Raw genomic sequence first — 19,161 nt, forward strand, 5'->3', positions numbered from 1 at the left:
TTGGGGTTTTTTTGTTCTTCTTTGTCTAATTGCTTTAGGTGTAAGGTTAGGTTGTTTTATTTAAGAGGTTTCTTGTTCTTGGGGTAGGATTGTTTTGCTATAAACTTCCCTCTTAGAACTGCTTTTGCTGCATCCCATAGGTTTTGTGTTGTGTTTTAGTTGTCATTTGTCTCTAGGTATTTTTTTATTTCCTCTTTGATTTCTTCAGTGATCTCTTGGTTATTCAGTAGTGTATTGTTTAGCCTCCATGTGTTTGTATTTTTTACATATTTTTTCCTGTAATTGATATCTAGTCTCATAGCGCTGTGGTCAGAAAAGATACATGATACGATTTCAATTTTCTTAAATTTACCAAGGCTTGATTTGTGACCCAAGATATGATCTATCCTGGAGAATGTTCCATAAGCACTTGAGAAGAAAGTGTATTCTGTTGTTTTTGGATGGAATGTCATATAAATATCAATTAAGTCCATCTTGTTTAATGTATCATTTAAAGCTTGTGTTCCCTTATTTATTTTCATTTTGGATGATCTATCCAGTGGTGAAAATGGGATGTTATAGTCCCCTAGTATGACTGTGTTACTGTTGATATCCCCTTTTATGGCTGTTAGCATTTGCCTTACGTATGGAGCTGCTCCTATGTTGGGTTCATAAATATTTACGATTGTTATACCTTCTTGGCTTGATCCTTTGATCATTATGTAGTGTCCTTTGTCTCTTGTAATAGTCTTTATTTTAAAGTGTATTTTGTGTGATATGAAAATTGCTACTTCAGCTTTCTTTTGATTTCCATTTGCATGGAATATCTTTTTCCATCCCCTCACTTTCAGTCTGTATGTGTCTCTAGGTCTGAAGCGGCCCTGTTGTAAACAGCATATATACGTGTCCTTTTTTTGTATCCATTCAGCCTGTCTATATCTTTTGGTTGGAGCATTTAATCCATTTATATTTAAGGTAGTTATCAATACGTGTGTTCCTATTACCATTTTCTTAATTGTTTTGGGTTTGTTATTGTAGGTCTTTTCCTTCTCTTGTGTTTCTTGCCTAGAGAAGTTCCTTTAGCATTTGTGTAAAGCTGGTTTGGTGGTGTTGAATTCTCTTACTTTTGCTTGTCTGTAAAGGTTTTAATTTCTCCATCGAATCTGAATGAGATCTTTGCTGGGTAGAATAATTTTGGTTGTAGGTTCTTCCCTTTCATCAGTTTAAATATGTCTTGCCACTCCCTTCAGGCTTGCAGAGTTTCTGCTGAAAGTTCAGCTGTTAACCTTATGGGGATTCCCTTGTATGTTATTTGTTGTTTTCCCTTGCCATTTTTAATATCTTTTCATGGTATTGAATTTTTGATAGTTTGACTAATATTTGTCTTGGTGTGTTTCTCCTTAGATTTATCTGGTATGGGACTCTCTGAGCTTCCTGGAGTTGATTGACTATTTCCTTTCCTATATTAGGGATGTTTTCAAGTATAATCTCTTCAAATATTTTCTCAGTCCCTTTCTTTTTTTCTTCTTCTGGGACCCCTATAATTCGAATGTTGGTGCATTTAATGTTGTCCCAGAGGTCTGAGACTGTCCTCAATTCTTTTCATTCTTTTTTCTTTATTCTGCTCTGCAGTAGTTATTTCCATTATTTTATCTTCCCTGTCAGTTATCCATTCTTCTGCTTCACTTATTCTGCTATTGATTCCGTTTAGAGAATTTTTAGTTCCATTTATTGTGTTGTTTTTCATCATTGTTTTTTGGTCTTTAGTTCTTCTAAGTCTTTGTTAAATGTTTCTTGTATTTTCTCCATTCTATTTCCAGGATTTTGAATCATGTTTACTATCACTACTCTGAATTCTTTTCAGGTAGACTGCCTATTTCCTCTTCATTTGTTTGGTCTGGTGGGTTTTTACCTTGCTCCTTCATCTGCTGCATGTTTCTCTGTCTTCTCATTTTGCTTAACTTACTGTTTTTGTGGTCTCCTTTCTGCAGGCTGCAAGTTCATAGTTCCCATTATTTTTGGTGTCTGTCCCCTTTGGTTAAGTTTAGTTCAGTGGCTTGTGTAGGCTTCCTGGTGGAGGGGACTGGTGCCTGTGTTCTGGTGGATGACACTGTGTCTTATCCTTCTGGCGGGCAAGACCACATCTGGTGGTGTGTTTTGGGGTGTCTGTGACCTTATTATGATTTTAGGCATCCTCTCTACTAATGGGTGGGGTTGTGTTCCTGTCTTGGCATAGGTTGTCCAGCACTGTAATTTGCTGGTCATTGAGTGGAGCTGGGTCTTGCATTGAGATGTAGATCTCTGGGAGAGCTTTTGCCATTTGATATTATGTGGAGCCAGGAGGCTTCTGGTGGACCAATGCTCTGAATTTGACTCTTCCACCTCAGAGGCGCAGGCCTGACACCTGGCCAAAGCACCAAGACTCTGTCAGCCACATGGCTCAGAAGAAAAGGGAGAAAATAAATAAATAAAGAAAAAATAAATAAAATAAAATATAGTTATTAAAATTTAAAAATATTATTAAAAATTAAAAAGTCATAAAAAAAGAAAGAACAAGCAACCAAACCAAAAAACAAATCCACCAATGATAACAAGTGCTAAAAACTATACTAAAAAAAAAAAAATCAGACCGATAGAACCCTAGGACAAATGGTAAAAGCAAAGCTATACAGACAAAATCACACAAAGAAGCATACAGATCCACACTCACAAAAAGAGAAAAGGAAAATATATATATATATATATATTAAAAAAAACAGGAAGAGGGCAACCAAATCAATAAACAAATCTACCAATGATAATTAACTCTAAGTACTAAACTAAGATAAACATAAAACCAGAAACAAATTAGATGCAGAAAGAAAACCCCAAGTCTACAGTTGCTCCCAAAGTCCACTGCCTCAATTTTGGGATGATTCGTTGCCTATTCAGATATTCCACAGATGCAGGGTACATCAAGTTGATTGTGGAGATTTAATCCACTGCTCCTGAGGCTGTTGGGAGAAATTTCCCTTTCTCTTCTTTGTTCGCACAGCTCCTGGGGTTCAGCTTTGGATTTGGTCCCACCTCTGCATGTAGGTCGCCTAAGGGCATCTTTTCTTTGCTCAGACAGGATGGGGTTAAAGTAGCAGCTGACCTGGCTCACTCAGGTGGGGGGAGGGAGGGGGTACGGAATGCAGGGCAAGCCTGTGGCGGCAGTGGCTGGCATGACGTTGCACCAGACTGAGGCATGCCATGTGTTCTCCCAGGGAAGTTGCCCCTGTATCACGGGACCCTGGCAGTGGCGAGCTGCACAGGCTCTTGGGTGTGGATAGCGACCTGTGCTTGCACACAGGCTTCTTGGTGGCTGCAACAGCTGCCTTAGCATTTCATGCCCGTCTGTGTTGTCCACACTGATAGCCGTGGCTCGCGCCCATCTTTGGAGCTCACTTAGGTGGTGCTCTGAATCTCCTCTCCTCGCACGCCCCGAAACAATGGTCTCTTGATCCTTAGGCAGTTCCAGACTTTCTCCCAGACTCCCTTCCAGCTAGCTGTGGTGCACTAGCCGCCTCAGGCTGTGTTCACGCCGCCAACCCCAGTCCTCTCCCTGGGATCTGACATCCGAAGCGGAGCCTCAGCTCCAGCCCCCACCTGCCCCCGGCGGGTGAGCAGACAAGCCTCTCAGGCTGGTGAGTGCTGGTCAGCACCGATCTTCTGTGCGGAAATCTCTCTGCTTTATCCTCTGCACCCCTATTGCTGCACTCTCCTCCATGGCTCCAAAGCTTCCCCCCTGCCCCATGCCATCTCTGCCAGTGAAGGGGCTTCCTAGTGTGTGGAACCTTCTCCTTCACAGCTCCTTCTCCAAGGTGCAGGTCCTTTCCCTATTACTTTGTCTCTGTTTTTCCTTTTTTCTTTTACCCTACCCAGGTACATGGGGAGTTTCTTGCCTTTTGGGAAGTCTGAGGTCTACTGCCAGTGTTCAGTAGGTGTTCTAGGAGTTGTTCCACATGTACATGTATTTCTGATGTATCTGTAGGGAGGAAGGTTATCTCCACATCTTACTCTTCCGCCATCTTGAGGGTCTGCCAGGCAATATTCTATGAGCTTTATTTATATTAACTCACTTAATAGTCATCCTACGAAGTGAATAATAGTCAGTATCTCCATTTTACAACTGAGAAAATTGAGGTATAGAAAAATTAAGCAACCTTTCAAGGTCACCCTAGCAGCCTGGCTCCTAAAGCATTGCTATTAATCACTGCCCTGTGCTGCCTCTGGAAAACGCTGAGGTAAAATTCTGTATTGGCATAATAGTGTGTATTCAATTCAAATGAAAATGCTGAGCTGCAGATAACCAGGGCCTAGATGTATAGCTGCACCTCAAAACTTAAGCATTCCTTGGAAGCTAGCTGGGGGATTCCTGAATAATAAGAGTTACCATGCCACTGAAAATTAACCTCTTTCCTTTCTCAAAGCAAATGTACTACTAATCTGAAAAGTTTCTAAAGCAAGTTTTATGTAAAGAAGTTATACAACAGAGCCAAAAAAGGACGGTTTTACATTCTTCCTTGAGGCCTAATTTCCAAGGGTATATGAATCCTTGGCAATGTATTTCTGAAATAACTTGATAAAAACACCCCCTCAATGTAAATCTTGTGTTCCCTTGGGTTTAGAAAAATCCAATGAAATTCAAACTCCTGATCCACACTGCTATTTGTGTGGTGATTTCATTCTCCTCAAATTATTCTTTGAGTCACTGGTCCATGTGACAGTGTCTTTAAATCAACTTTTTCCCTTGTTTTTCTTTCAGTCTACCTCTATATGTTTTAGTTTCTGTAATACATTACATCTTTCCCTTTGTAGATCACAATACTTGTTTGCCTTTTTTTTTTTTTTACCATACATAAAATACATCTAATGGCTGGTAAAATATTCCAAATCTACCTAGGAGATATATACTAACTTGAATGAGTTTTCTTATATTCATCAAAAAGCAAAATAAGTTCCATTCTCCTTTACATTTCCCTAATTGCTTCTTGTTATCATTTCCTTTTCATACTGCAACACTTCTAGGAGGAAAAAAATCAATCAAGTGGGTCAACCTCAAAATATAACTTACTGTAATTAATGATAATCAAAAGATGAAAACACATTCTACTCCCCCTCCCCAGAATCTAGATTAAAAAGAGAAAGTTTGGGCAACATTTTTTAGCAGCAGTGAAAAAAACTCATTTAGCAGTTGGGAGAGGGGAGCACACAACTTTACTCTGCAGATGATAAATTCAAAATCAGCAATATCAAAATTATTTGTCACTGATTTAATTTCTCAGTTTGAACTATTCTTCTTGTTTCAGGTGAAGGAAGAACAAAAGCAATGACATGTTAAACCATAAGATTCATAAATAATAACTTTTACAGTTTTCTTCCCTAACAGTAAGATTGATCAAAAGATGCTTTGGGTATCATAAGAAAGCCTATGGCTAATTTGGTTCAATTCCATTTATCCTGTGTCTTCATTATACTATGTCACTTTAAATATTTTCTAAAAGTAACTGAAAAAATTTCCTGATGACAAATGATAAACTCCAAGTAAATGATCTTAACCTATGTGGAAATTTTAGTTTTCCTACTAAATGGTCTCATAGTATGTACTTGTGCCCTGCTAGAGTCTAATGAAATCATAATGGTGACTTCTCTCAATTAGTCAGTCAGGTAGACACTTTTGCAGAAACAGATATAGACTTCTCTTTTCCCACATTTTCTTCAGCAAAAGCTATATCTAGGTGTAAAAGGTAAAATGGAAGAGAAAGGCCACTATTCTGATACAGGCCAAAACTTACAGATAATTGAAGTCAGGGTAGTTTTAGGATATGATTAATTCAGCTCACAGTTCCCAGTAATTCTCTATTATGCTCTGCATGTATGAATGCCTGTGGATGGTGTTCAAGAAATTAGAGAAAGTTCTCCGAAACAAGCCTGACCTTTCGGCAGGAAGCACATCTCTGTGGGAACACCAGGGAAGGGCACAGGTGGTTTGTGGGTAAGAAGGAGCAGGTAAGTCACCTGCAATGTGAGTTGCTGGGCTCTGGCTGAGCCAACCCCAGAAACAAAACAAGGAGGTCAGTTTTCTTAAATCAGGTGGGTCAAGTATCAGGTTCAAATTAGGCAAATAAACAGGTTCTGAATCAGCAAATTCAGATAATGACTAAGTTTGCATCATGCTCCCTATTTTGTCAAGTCCTAAGAAGCACAGTTTCAGTTAAAGGAAGACACAGACAGATGAGGAACTCAGTCTTCAAAAGATGTACTGCAATCAGACTTACCATGTGAAACAAGAAGGGAAGGGAACGGAATGGGAAGGGAGGAAGGAGAAGGGAAAGAAAAATTTCTAAGGCTATTTATGAGCACCTGAAACATGTATAATTTGCAATTTTTTACTTAATATAGATATGCACATGAGGAGAGAGGAGAGCAATATAAAAAATTACTATCCCAGAGAAATTAAAAAATCTTTCATATTATGCATTTACATTTCACACATGCTATGCAGCATGTCATATTAGAGGTATAATGCTCATGCATAATAATCTGCCTAAGGCCACATTCCAGAACTCTCCTTTCCTCTTTCTCTGGTGATTCACTTGAAAAAATATTCTGCTGATACTCACTAAAATGACAATTAAGAAGTTTTTTTCCTTGTTCAGGAATTAAACACTCATCCAAAGTTTATTTTTGTGATTTATAGCAATGGAGGCCATGCCAGCCACAGAATTCAGGATTGTCTGCAAATATGTTTATGATTTACTTTAAAAGTATAGTGATTTTCTGGCTTTCACTGTGGTCACCTACATCCATCTATTGTTTTCAGGGAGGGAGCAAAGAGAGGGAGAGCAGGATTGATGAAATTTGTCTTTTATCTACAAAAGAATAAGGAAATTTCTAAATCTAAATATTAATCCATTTTCTACAAAAATACTCAATCTAGATTTTGTAGGTTCTCAACTATATAATAGTTTTAGTTTTAAAAACTTTTTAGCATTAAAAGTTAAATTTCTAAATTAAACCACAATAAAAGAATGGTAAACTTATGTTTGCATAAAAATTAAATGAATATGATTTTGCCAATCTAGCCTGATGCTTTTTGCAAACTTTTCACTTTCATATAATGAGAACATAGAGAGGGTATATACCTATAAAATTTGACAGAAAAGTCCAAACAAATTCGGATATTTACAGGGGCCTGGAGGCAAACAGGGTATCTTGCTCTGAAGGCATCTGCTGACTCTGATCACACAGATGAGATAATAGCATTCTTCTGAGAATGCTTCTGAGAAGTAGACCATTTAGATTGGGCTTCTGCAACAATTTGTGCTGTAAAACAAATTTTAAAAATAGTTTTAACCTCACTTTAGAGCTACGATTTGGTATACATGACTTGATAAATGTATGCTGAATGAGTATTGTTTGATTCTTCCCAGTGGAATTTCATCAGCACCATCAATGGTAAAGTGTACCTTTATGACATGTGCCTTTAAGGAAAAATAAAATGTTGCTAATTAAATTATGATGCATCCCAATTTCAGTGATGGGGGTGGGGAGAAGAATTGATGAAATACAGTAAGATTGAAGCCCATTTATTTCCAAATTCCAGGCTACAGTGTTTCTTCGAAGAACCCATTGGTTGATGAAAAAGAATACAAATGGCCTGCAGCAAATCACACAAGAATCTTACTCTCTGACTCAAACATTTTTATTCAGGTTAAACCAGGTTAATTAAGTAATTCTACAATATGTTATAGGTTGATTACACATGACTAACTCATGTCCTTCTTAGACTCATAAAGAGCCTCCCAACTCCTTCCTGCATAGTCTCTCTGAGCTCTGGTTTCCTTCCCCTATCACAATCCCTCCATTCACATTCACACACATATGCATCCTCACACATACACAGGGCTCAAGACAACTTCCTTATACTACAAAGATCGCTCTGACCATAAACATCTCAGGAGTGATAAACATTTATCTACGCAATGAGTGAGTGAGTAGATAAATGTTTGGTTGAAGGCAGAGCATGGTCTAGTCCAAGCTCCATTTTCTTATCTTTATCTTATTTGATGTGATTTCATGTGATGCTACTTCTTGAAAGGCCTGCTTTTGGCTTCCATGTTTCCATGTTCTCCTGGTTTTCCATCTATCTCACACTCTTCCTCTGCCTGCCTTTTAAGTGTAGATGTTCCCCAATGTTCCATTCTCAACCTTTTCTGACACCATACCTTTCCTAAGTGACCTCTTGGAGCCTCAAACAAATCCAACAAATGACTTATCCAAGGACAGACAGCCAATTGGTAGGAAAAGACCTCAGCTCTTAATTCTAGTCAGTAAGCTTTATCATGCACTTAATATGTTCAGTTCTTTCTAAGCACTAGAGATACAAAATAAGTAAGACAGTCTTTGCCCACAAGGAATGGGAAATCTAGCAGTTCTCAGGCACGGAATCTAGTGTCCTTTCTGAAGTCAGTATAGAAGCTCTGAGCTGTCTCCAGTGAAAATTCATTTCAGTCATGTCACACTAAACTGGACTATACTCTAAGACAAGGGTACCTAACCAACATGTCACAGTTCTATGGACTCTTCACAGATGTGTGACAAAATTCTGATCACTAATTGTATGAAATTCTTCTTTACAACTGGGGATACATATTATTTACAGTAGTATGTGTTAAGTAGGATATTTTGCTAAGAAGGTGGTATGACTAGGTTAAGAGAGTATTAAAATTTACTATGGGTAAAGGAGAAAAGAGAAGTAAGCAAAACAAGTATGGTAATTGTAGAAGTTTACATAGGCAATGTGAGACACTTACTAAGCAGTAATTAATTCACTATAATTATTGCTGATTCATTTACATTATTTCACATCTTTAATTCCTTTTAAATGTGCCCTTAAAACTTGTGTCATGGACTTCCATCTAAACATGACAAATAAAACACATGTAATCCCACCAACGTAAGAGTAAAGAAATCAAAAAGCATAAATCCATAAGGCTAAGGGTAACAGGAGTGCACATGAGATGTCAGCAGAATTCTGGAAGCTGAAAGAAGATGGGAAAATGGTAATTTACTTAGCCTAATTGACTAAACCTGCAGTGAGGGAAGTGACCCAAAGGCAATACAAATTAGAGTACGTAATCTCAGTCATGTTCAGGAGTTAGGGATGCCTAGGTCTTCTGAAAGTGGAGTGTAAAATGAAGTCAACCACAACTTGGCTGAAAGTTTTCATAAGGATTAGTTAGGCCTTAGATCTCCTCCCCACCTTATGAAAGTAGGCATAACCCCTTCTCCATTCTATCAAAAGAGGTGAGATTAACTCTTGAAGAGGTTGAGCTGGAGAGGCTCTGAACTTTTGGAAACAAGAAAATGAGATTGAGCTGTCATACTGAATACTAGGAGGTTAAATGAAAGTGTACATGATAAACATGAGATTTATCCAGCCTCCTTCTCCCACTCAACTCCCAGAACAGAGGCAGCCAGAATACTAGTCCTCAGGAGATTTATCCCTCAGAAAACCATCCAAACCAAGACACATGTGGATCTCTCCTAGGCAAAAACAGTGATAATGGGAGAACTGAGGAAACAGAAGTGAATGCATATAAGGGAGAGAAGTTAGGTATGAAAGTTAAATCTTCACTCTTATAGTAGAAAATCAGTAGATCTGATATTTTTAGATATTGAGGAATAGCAATATTAGCAGATTATAAGGTGGAACACATCAGAAGAATCAGCTAAAAGAATTAAAGTGATTATACCTGAGAAAGAAATCTGGGCAACAGGTCTATTTTTCATTATGTTGTATAATTATATGATGTTTTTAATGATATGTAAGTATTACTCTGATTAAAAACAAAAACTTAAATTTAAAAAAGGTGACACACATATGGTGGGGCTTCTAGCCTCCTGAGGTCCATCAATGTCCTTTAACCCTGTGAACCCACACTTTAAAAAAACAAAAAAGAAGAAACTAAGGTTCAAGGAACTAGAAAGTCACCTGCATCAAGTAGATGGTTTCAGAAGCCCAAGTTACTTTAGAACAGTATCCCACCAGGCCACGCACTGCAGGTTGTTTGTTGAATTTGACACAGATGAAAATATTTAATAGAAAAGTGGAAGAGTTTGAGCTGACAAATGTTGACATGGTTCAAGTCATTTGATATAGTAATTATGAATCCTCCTTTTGGGATAAAAATAATAAAGGGATAGATATGACTTTTCTGAAGATTGCTTTGGAAATGGCAAGAACAGCAGTATATTCTTTAAACAAATCCTCAACTAGAGAACATATTCAAAAGAAAGTTCAGAGTGAAAAATCAAGATAGACATTATTGCAGGATTGTGATATGATCTACTAGCATCACATAAATTTCGTAAAAAGAAATCAGTGGACATTGAAGTATTCCTCACTTGGTTTTCTTTTTAAAAACCTCCCCCCAAAAGGTAGCTTAAAACCTAATTAAAATAAATACAAAATTTGTCTATTAAAAAAGGTGCCACAAACTATAGATTTTATTTCTAGGAATGTAGTAACAATATTTTGAGTATGTGTTTTAGAGCTATATACTGAAGTATTTACAAATGGTATGGTATAGCACCTGAGATTTTCTTCAAAATACAATTGGGTGAATAGAGAGTAGGGCTAGAAACCAAACAGCATTGATCATGAGTTGATAATTATTGAATACTAGGATCCATTATGTTATTATTCTGTCTACTTTTGTATATATTTGAAAATTTCCAAATAAAAAAGTTATCAAAAATAAATGTGCCATCCACAAAACTGAGAATCACTCTACCGGGCATATTTTATAGCCAAGCAAGGCTATAATGATTAGTACCTGAATTTGTTCACAACAGAAGTTAGAGGTGAATCTATTAGTCTTCAACAGCTTTGGGAGACTACTAGAACAATGAAAAGGAATTTGGTGTTTAACTCACAACATTTCCATGACTGATCTAATTCTCCTAGGTTCTCTTTAAATCTTCTACTCTAGAGCCCCCAGTATGATGTTAAGTATCATCATTTTTTAGTAATTACTTACTGAGCTTTTTTTCTTAATGGTAAAAAGTGTAATAGTATATATATCAATTACATCTTAGATTTGGTAAAATACATTAGATGGATTGAGGAGAAAAAGTGGCAATTAAAACATGACACACTCTAATAATGGTTCCTAATTTCATAAATGTTAAGATGAAGAAAACAATTTGAGTCTTGGAATTGATGAAACACAATTTTTTCCCCCAAAAGCATCCCTTCTTATCCCAACCCTTCATCCCCACACTAAATCAATCTTGACAATCAGTAGATCCACATAGTATCTGCCTCCATTGTAGTTTGACAGTGGTATCCCTACCTTCTCCTACTTGTCCTCATAGCACGAATTTGAAAATACCAATTTTGTTTGCCTCTCCTTCTATCAAATGCCAAGCAAGTTTCCTTGTTTCAGAAATACTCAGAGAATGAATAAATATTTCCTTTTGCACCTTTCAGAGTGCTTTGTACTCAGTAGGTCCCAGTGACTGACTAATATGCCAATGTAAGCATGGACTTGCGCCCTGTACCAGCAGGGATTATTATTACAAGGAACAGAAACTAGCTCTGCCTGTTTAAGCAGAAAGGAATTTGTTCTGAAGGTAATTCCACAGAATTTCCAGGAGGGCTAGAGAACTGGGTTTAGAGGTTACGTAGTCAAAAATAACGCTTAAAATGATGACACAAAGCCAGTCCAGTAAAGACAGCTCTACTGCCACTACCAGGTCCGGACTCAGTAGCTGGCTCCACCAACCCCACCCCAGCACTGGTCAAGGGTGTTGCCAACCGAAACATCTGCCACTAGGGCAGCATCTGGGTCCATGTCTATGATGCAAGGATGTCTGGGAGAGGAAGCACCTGGCACTTTTATCTCCTATAGTGAGAAGTGGCCTCTGTCTCATAATGTGGGAGAGCACCCCCCAACATGGGAAAGGGGTTCCGATAGCAGTGTTCAAAAGGAATGATCGGTGTCCACTCTACACTATAAACAAACACCTTTGAAAGCCAAAACACAGTGCAGACTATTAGAGTACACACAGAATACACTGAGTGAATACATTTGCCTTTCATCTTTGTCTAATTTGTGCAATTTTATTTTAGAACCTGGAAACGTGCCTACTTCGTGGCTATTCAAAGTACATATCATTTCATCTAAGAATTTCAAGTATGATCTTAGCTAAGTAAACCCAGTGGTGGTCACAAAGTAGATGCATTTATTTTAAGTGATGATTGATTAATTATCTATGGAATAATCTTTAAGTAGAAAAGAATAAGGATATTCATTATTAATCAAGAAAAGGATGTACAATAGTTATATGCTACATAAATGTTACTAAGCTGAATTAGACGTTGGCAGATTCATGTGCCTGGGAACTCAATTTAAACTGCATAATCTGATTTAGGAGGTGCTTTTAAGGTCATGTGAGCCAACATCCTACTCAGGCTCACATGAGCCAGTCCCCCTTATTACATCCCTGACAGATGGCCCAAAAATGCATCACTTTCAGTACAGTGCGCTATAGTGTCTGTTTCTGATCTTTTCATATGAATCCAACCAAAGAAAGCATTAATTTCTTCTGTACTGTTGGTTAATATTCAAGTGAACTAAAACTAATTTTTACAACTCAAACTGTTGTTAAAGTAGGACTTCCACTCCCTATCCTTAGGCAACTAATTTTAGAAACTAAATGAAGCCAACATTTATTCTTTCTGAATATAATCTTAGTTTCAGCCTGGGCTAAGGGATATTAAGTTTAATCCTGATTGTCATTCAAATTCACTAGTTCTTAGAGCTTTGCATTATCAACAAACCAGATATATGTATGGTCTAAGTATATCTGAGTCACTGATAAAATTGTAGAAATGTCAGGGTCAAGGGAAGAGCTCTGAAGGAGGCCAACAGAAACCACCTCCTATGTGGCTTTCACACCTGTAAACTTTCTTTGGTTACAGCTGATGAATCCAGCTATTAGATCATATCCCAGACCTCATTTCTGCATCTCACCTACAAAGATTACTTGTCTAATTGATAGATGTGTCCCAGAAGGATAGAGTAGATGTAAAAATTTGATGAGTCTGGCTCTATTTTAAATATTGTAGGTTATCTATAATTGAAAGGAATAATAGAAGAAATATTTGATACAACACAGAACTCTTTAGTGAAGCAAAAACTATAACCCAAATTTTTTATTTTATGTCTTGATTTTCATGTACTGGTTCACATATTGGGCTACATACACATTATACATATATTTAGGTGGTCCTATGTTAGGTGAATATATATTTATAATTGTTTTGACTAATGATGTGCATAATATATATTTTAATTGAAACAGCTTTGATGAATGTTTACCATTTTAAAGAATGTATGATAAAACTTCTCAATTAAAAATAACTGTTTTAAGATTTTTGCTAACTTAAATGGATTCTAAGACCAAAGAAAATCTGAAATTAAAATGTAAGTGTTCTACTGGAATATAGACTCTTCAGAAAATCTGGCTTCCAAATACTGAAGGGTAGAGCATTCTGATTCTTCTTCTGAAGGAAAAGGAAGAAATGTACTTGTATAGTAAATTCATTCCAGAGACTGATTCATACTTAAAATATTTATAATGCCAAATGGTAATGTAAAAAACAATTAGGGAACAGAGATTATGATATCATTGATGATATTTGCTAAAGCAAAAAGCAGCTGTGGGATAAATAAATTATTAGTTTCATCATGAATGAAAGCTTCAAAACATATGGCAATCTACTTATACAAGGGATAGGACTGAGAGTTATAGCAGCTGAAATAAGCTCTTATACCACGCATTCTAATTAACGAAGTCCCAATCCCAATAATTAAAATGGAAACTATGTTTAAAAGCTATGTAAAGACCTTTGAATCTTCAGTCATTAGCTTGTTTGAAACTAATTTTTTAAAAAGGCTTAATGAGCTCTCCTTAAGCATTTACCACAATCATCTTGCTTTGTAACAAAAAAGCAAAAAATCAAACACAGCAAATTGTGAATTATTTTGATGGCATCTGAAACATTATAGAGAGTACATAGACAGTATAGAAATTGTCTAATTACATTGAGAATGGAGTTATTTATCCTTTAGAACACAATGTTTATTTTATAGACATAGATGATTGGAGTTGACACAATATTCTCTTTTTAAATGTGCATATCTTCCATTTTATAGCACAGAAACTGATGTAAAATAAGACTTGCTTGTGGTCAGCATAAGTGAGTTGGAGGGTTAAAAGCTCCTGGGATGCAAGAACATGCTGCCTTCAGATTCTTTAAATTCAAAGTATTTACTGAAGACTTAGAATGTGAACTGAGCACACAATTTCAGTTAAAGCTCTCTCTGGGTGACAGCCCGCATAAGTTGTCATTAGAGATCACTGAAGTAAGGCTTTCTTCAATAAGTCATATCCATATGAAACTTCGCTGAAAATAGAAACTATAGTCTAATTGCCTTGAGATTTTAGAAACTTCAGTATTTCCTTGATCATTCTTTTTCTCATGTACTATCAGAATTACAAGGCAGGACACGTTTGGCAGACACTACAAAAAGGAACAATACAAAAACCTGAAATAGAAGTGTTTTCTGTTCTATTTTAAGGAATAATCATTTGATAAGAAAGTTCCGAATTAACTGCTTCACTATACATTTTAGCAGAGAGTAATTTTTATGATTTTAAAAACTTATTGTAAAATATGAAGTAGAAATTTAACCACACATATGATAAACATATGAGGCTCGTCTGAAGATGGTCCCTAGAGATAACTAGATTTGTTGACAGAAGTGCAATCTAGAATGGCACTCTATCATCATTTGCTTGAGATTGGCAAACTGGAATCTTCAGAAAATGAAGATTTTCTGCAGTGGTTTGATCTTCCACTTCCCTGGAAAATTCCTATAATGATCAATAGTGAAAGTACCCACTGGGTCTTCAGAGACACTAATGTAAGTGGTGTGCTATTTTTTGGAATTAATTGCATTTGGAACCTTCTCAGTAGGTACTCCCTGGTACTACAAGCATTTGGTCATTTTCACATAGTGCTATTTCTGTAAAATCTATATTCTTTCCATAATCAGAATCTGCTTCCTTAAAGACAGCTGGACTAAATCAGAAAATGATTGCAATTGAGTATCTTTTCCTATTTGAAGCAACAGATTTGCTAAAACCAAAACATCTGCTTATCTTATTTCAGGAATCTGTGCCAAAGCAACAGAATATTGATCAGCATCTCAAATACTACATTTAAATACCGTCTTTTATATAAAAGTAATAAAACTATTTGTTTGATGATGCTTTTTTACCTGAGGAAACCAGGATGGTAGCAGAATAGTGAAGGAGCCCTTTGGGTATTAGTCAAAGGGCAGACCAACTGTTTTTTTTTAATGCAATGAGATGCATTCACCCAAGTACCAGTTACCAATCCTTGCACTTGTCCCTTTTCACCTCCCTCTTCCATTCCCATCAGCAACTATGTAACGTCCTTTAGAATCCCCTTCTCACTTCCCTCATCTTCAGCAGGCTTCTCTGTCCTCTGAGGCCATCAACTTCCAGCTCCACTCCATTAGGTATAAAGCCATGGGTTTCTATCTTCCTTGCCTCCCAGGATAAGATCTTACTCTCATTCAAAGCCAGACCTGTCAAAACTGCCGGTCATCTTACTCCCTGACTGGAGCTGCTCAGAAGAATTCAGTGTCCTTCCCAGGCTCCTAGAGTGGACCCTGCAAGTCTTGTATCTTATGATGTAGATCCCTTCCCCCACCCCACTTCCCTTACTCATCTTTGTATGTTTTGGCACTTCTCACTAAATCTAGCAAGCTGAGCTGTGTTGAACTGAAACTACTCACTTTTAAGCATGAGTTATTTTCAATAGCTAGAACCAGAACTGGGCTTGTCCCAGATTGCCTGCAGAACAGCATATGATCTCTGCTCCACTTTATTTTTTCAAACCATAGTGACCCCAGAAAGAGGAATAAGAAATTTCCAGTGACTATAGAGTTGCCAAATAAAATACAGGCTGCTCAGTCAAAAGTGAATTTCAGATGAACAACAAATTTAAAATTTTTTGGTGTAAGTATATCCCAAACAGTGCATGGGATATACTTATACTAAAAACAATTATTCATTGCTTATCTGAAATTCGAATTTAACTGATGAACAGCCTGTATTTTTATTTGCTGAATCTGGCAGCTCTACCAGTAACTCTAAAAATTCTCAGAGGACTCAAGGAATGCTTCTTTAGAGCACCTGGATGTTTGTATCCAAGCTCTGCACACTTCTCAATTGGCCATATTTTATGTCTGTTAATGCAGCTGGGTTACTTTCTGAGCATCTCAGTAACATACTTTAGGAAATGCTGTTTGTTATATAAAATTTTTACTTATCTTGTTAATTTCATAGAATTCCCTTCTAATACCATCTATCAATAATTTCAGCACAAAGAATACTGTAATGTTGCCCCAAATGTCGTGGAAAGCTGATATTCATAGAGTCATTACTATGCCTGAATTAAGTCCTGGTATTAATAATTAAAATTTTTTGAAAATTTAATTTTGAAAACACAATATGGGAAATAAATGTCTTTCATTTTGGGATTCCTTTTCTCATTAATCAAGCACAGTGAGACATACTGTCCTCACTAACAGGCTGGGGAGAAGCAGCCTGGCAGGTGGAAGTGGAGCCTGTGGTGTAACTGCAGTGGGTCTTTTTTGGAAGAGCCTTCTCTAAATGTGGAACATCTGTAAACTGAATTGCTTCAGCTTCACTGTGTATGGGCTGGCAAGAGAAGAGAGTTGCCTCTTTCAGCATCATGTAAATCTTGGAGGCTTGAAATCTTGGTCAACAGAGGAATTCCTCACAGGTCATTTAGAGACATACCTTGTCTCATTAAGGGAGGAAAAAGCAGGTTTCTTCTGCAAAGGAGCACCATTTTAGAATATTAACTGTTGTGTGTGTCGGTTTACTGATTAATGGTGATGGTGCAATGGAAGTTATACCCTAAAGTGTAAGGAAAGATGCCCTACAGCTTGTTCCAATCCTGAATGTTCGTTACATTAATGTGTTCTTTCAGTGTTCTTGACAGTGATTACAGAAAAGACGTTCATTTCTTATTTCCATGAAAGAATTTAGGAAAGATAGACGCCGCCCAGTGTAGAGGGATACAACTTTTGCCTTCTTCAAAATTTCAACTAGATCTCATATTCAACTTTAAGGGAGAGAATGACTAAGTCTGTGTAACTACCTGGTGTTGTAAGATGATAATGAATTAAGACGTTTATTCCAACATAAACCCATTACCTGCTTTCCACCATATTGGCAGCTCCGGTTTGTCAAGCTCCAGGCACAACATGCACACTGCAGAGATGCAGAACAATGCCTGGATATCTGCCCAAGACTGGTCTCTCCAAAGGACAGACTCAATTTATGGTACCCATCTAAAGCTCACTGGGGGTTATTAGCCTCTTTTTCCTATTTGGTACAGGGAAGGGATGAGATTTGGAAAGCTGAGGCATGGGGCTTCCACCTGCCTGTGTACAGAGCAGAAAAGCTGACAAACATATTCATTAAACTTGATCTGAAGCAACCGAGCCTGCGAGGTCGTTCCTGAAATATTCATAAGGTGTGTTACCGGACTCGCTACTTAGAGGTGGAGTAGAAACACGGTGAATAGGGGCACTCTGTACTCACACTTGGGGAAAAAAAGGCACTCACAACAGCACGCCTCACCACCACACTTCACTGTTTTGCTTTTAATAGCTCTGTCAGCCGTGGCACCCCACTCGCCTGTTCAATTCTACCTGCCTAGGAAAGAAGGTGCCCCAATAAGTGAGGGGAACCTGGCAGTAGGAGGAGGCACCGCGCGCCAGCCGCTCAGACAGTTCCTCTGGGTTCGCAGCGCTGATGACCCCCCAGCTCTGCGGTCCGCCAATCCGAAGTCCTGCACTGCCTCAGAGGCCTAAGGCCATGGGGCAGAGGACCTCAGGACCTGGACAGGCCACTCGCCCGGGCCAGGCCTACCTTCGTCCCCACCTCCCATTTTGGCCTCTGCCAGGCATGCCTCCTCCAGAGCCCTCGGCGTTCAGTTACTACGTGACCCGCGCCCGGGCCAGGATGCAGCTCTCGCGCAGACCTGTATCCCCCGGGTGTTCATTTTGGGGGTCAAGATGGGAGAACAGATGACGGTCTTAAGTGACCACGAAGCCTCTGAACCGAAGTAGTATGCACGTTCATTCCTGCCCCCTCTGCCCACAGTCTTGGCATTTCTGCTGCGCCCCATACACAGCGCAGCTCTCACGGTGCCAAAAGTCCTCACCGCCACCTCTCTCCTGTTCAAGGGCATTCGCCCCTCTCCCCTCCGCTCCTGTAGGGTCGCCTCTTGACGCAGCTACTCACATGAATTTAGCGGCGGCAGAAGCTCAGCAGGTCCTGGCGTGCGGCAGTCGGGTCTCCATCTCCGCGTTCCCCAAGGGTTCCAGCTGCAAGCTCCACCGCGGCGATCGACGAGGTCGGTCCCCGGCGCAGAGCCTAGACCAGGGTGGCCGCGGCTGCAGCACCGGCTGCGGGCGCGGGAGGGGCGGAGGCGGGGCAGGAATCTGGGTCGCTAGGAGCAGAGCAAGCTGGGATGGACCCCAGGAGGCCGGCGGCAAGGAGGCAACAGAGAGCAGCCCGGGTAGGGAGTGCGGAGGTTTCCCTGGAAGCACACCGCGGGCGGCGACTGAGCATGCCCAGTCGCCAAGCCGCCCACACGGTGCGGGGGAGGGAGCGCGCGAGTCTGGAGGGAAAGGGTTAAATCTGCGGACCCTGCTTCTTAGGCAGAGAGCGGGGAGTAGGCTGCATTGGCAGAGTTTAATTGCTCCTGGGTCTACCCCCGAGAGGAGCCGTGGGCTAGAAGATGGTGAACCTCGGAAGACTGTCTATGGGATTCCCGAAGAGTCCTGGAATAAGAAGGCAAGGTGTACTCCTCGCTCCCTCCCCAGAGAATTGTTCAGAGGGCCAAGTTTGTTTTTTAGCTTAGCTCCAACCTCTGCGATCTCACCGAGTGGCTCCCCTAATCCAGACATCCACCCCTCACCTGCTTTCCTGTGCCTGGGGGCCTCTCCTACAGGA

The 19,161-nt window shown here is 39.0% G+C and overlaps 1 protein-coding gene and 1 pseudogene across 1 annotated transcript in view; one reads left to right on the forward strand and one right to left on the reverse strand.

Annotated features, from left to right (window-relative positions):
- Nucleotides 1-18,740, reverse strand: part of ELMOD1 (ELMO domain containing 1) — a 112,828-nt gene extending 94,088 nt beyond the window's left edge. The window contains exon 1 of the mRNA XM_060018018.1: nucleotides 18,448-18,740. The gene's annotated coding sequence lies outside the window, so the exon portion shown is untranslated. The remainder of the gene's footprint in view (nucleotides 1-18,447) is intronic.
- On the forward strand, nucleotides 9,923-10,429 carry LOC132429386 (rRNA N6-adenosine-methyltransferase METTL5 pseudogene; annotated as a pseudogene).
- Nucleotides 18,741-19,161: the final 421 nt, after the last annotated feature.

The sequence above is a fragment of the Delphinus delphis genome, chromosome 8 (assembly GCF_949987515.2).
Source record: "Delphinus delphis chromosome 8, mDelDel1.2, whole genome shotgun sequence".
In the NCBI taxonomy this organism is placed as follows: Eukaryota; Metazoa; Chordata; class Mammalia; order Artiodactyla; family Delphinidae; genus Delphinus; species Delphinus delphis.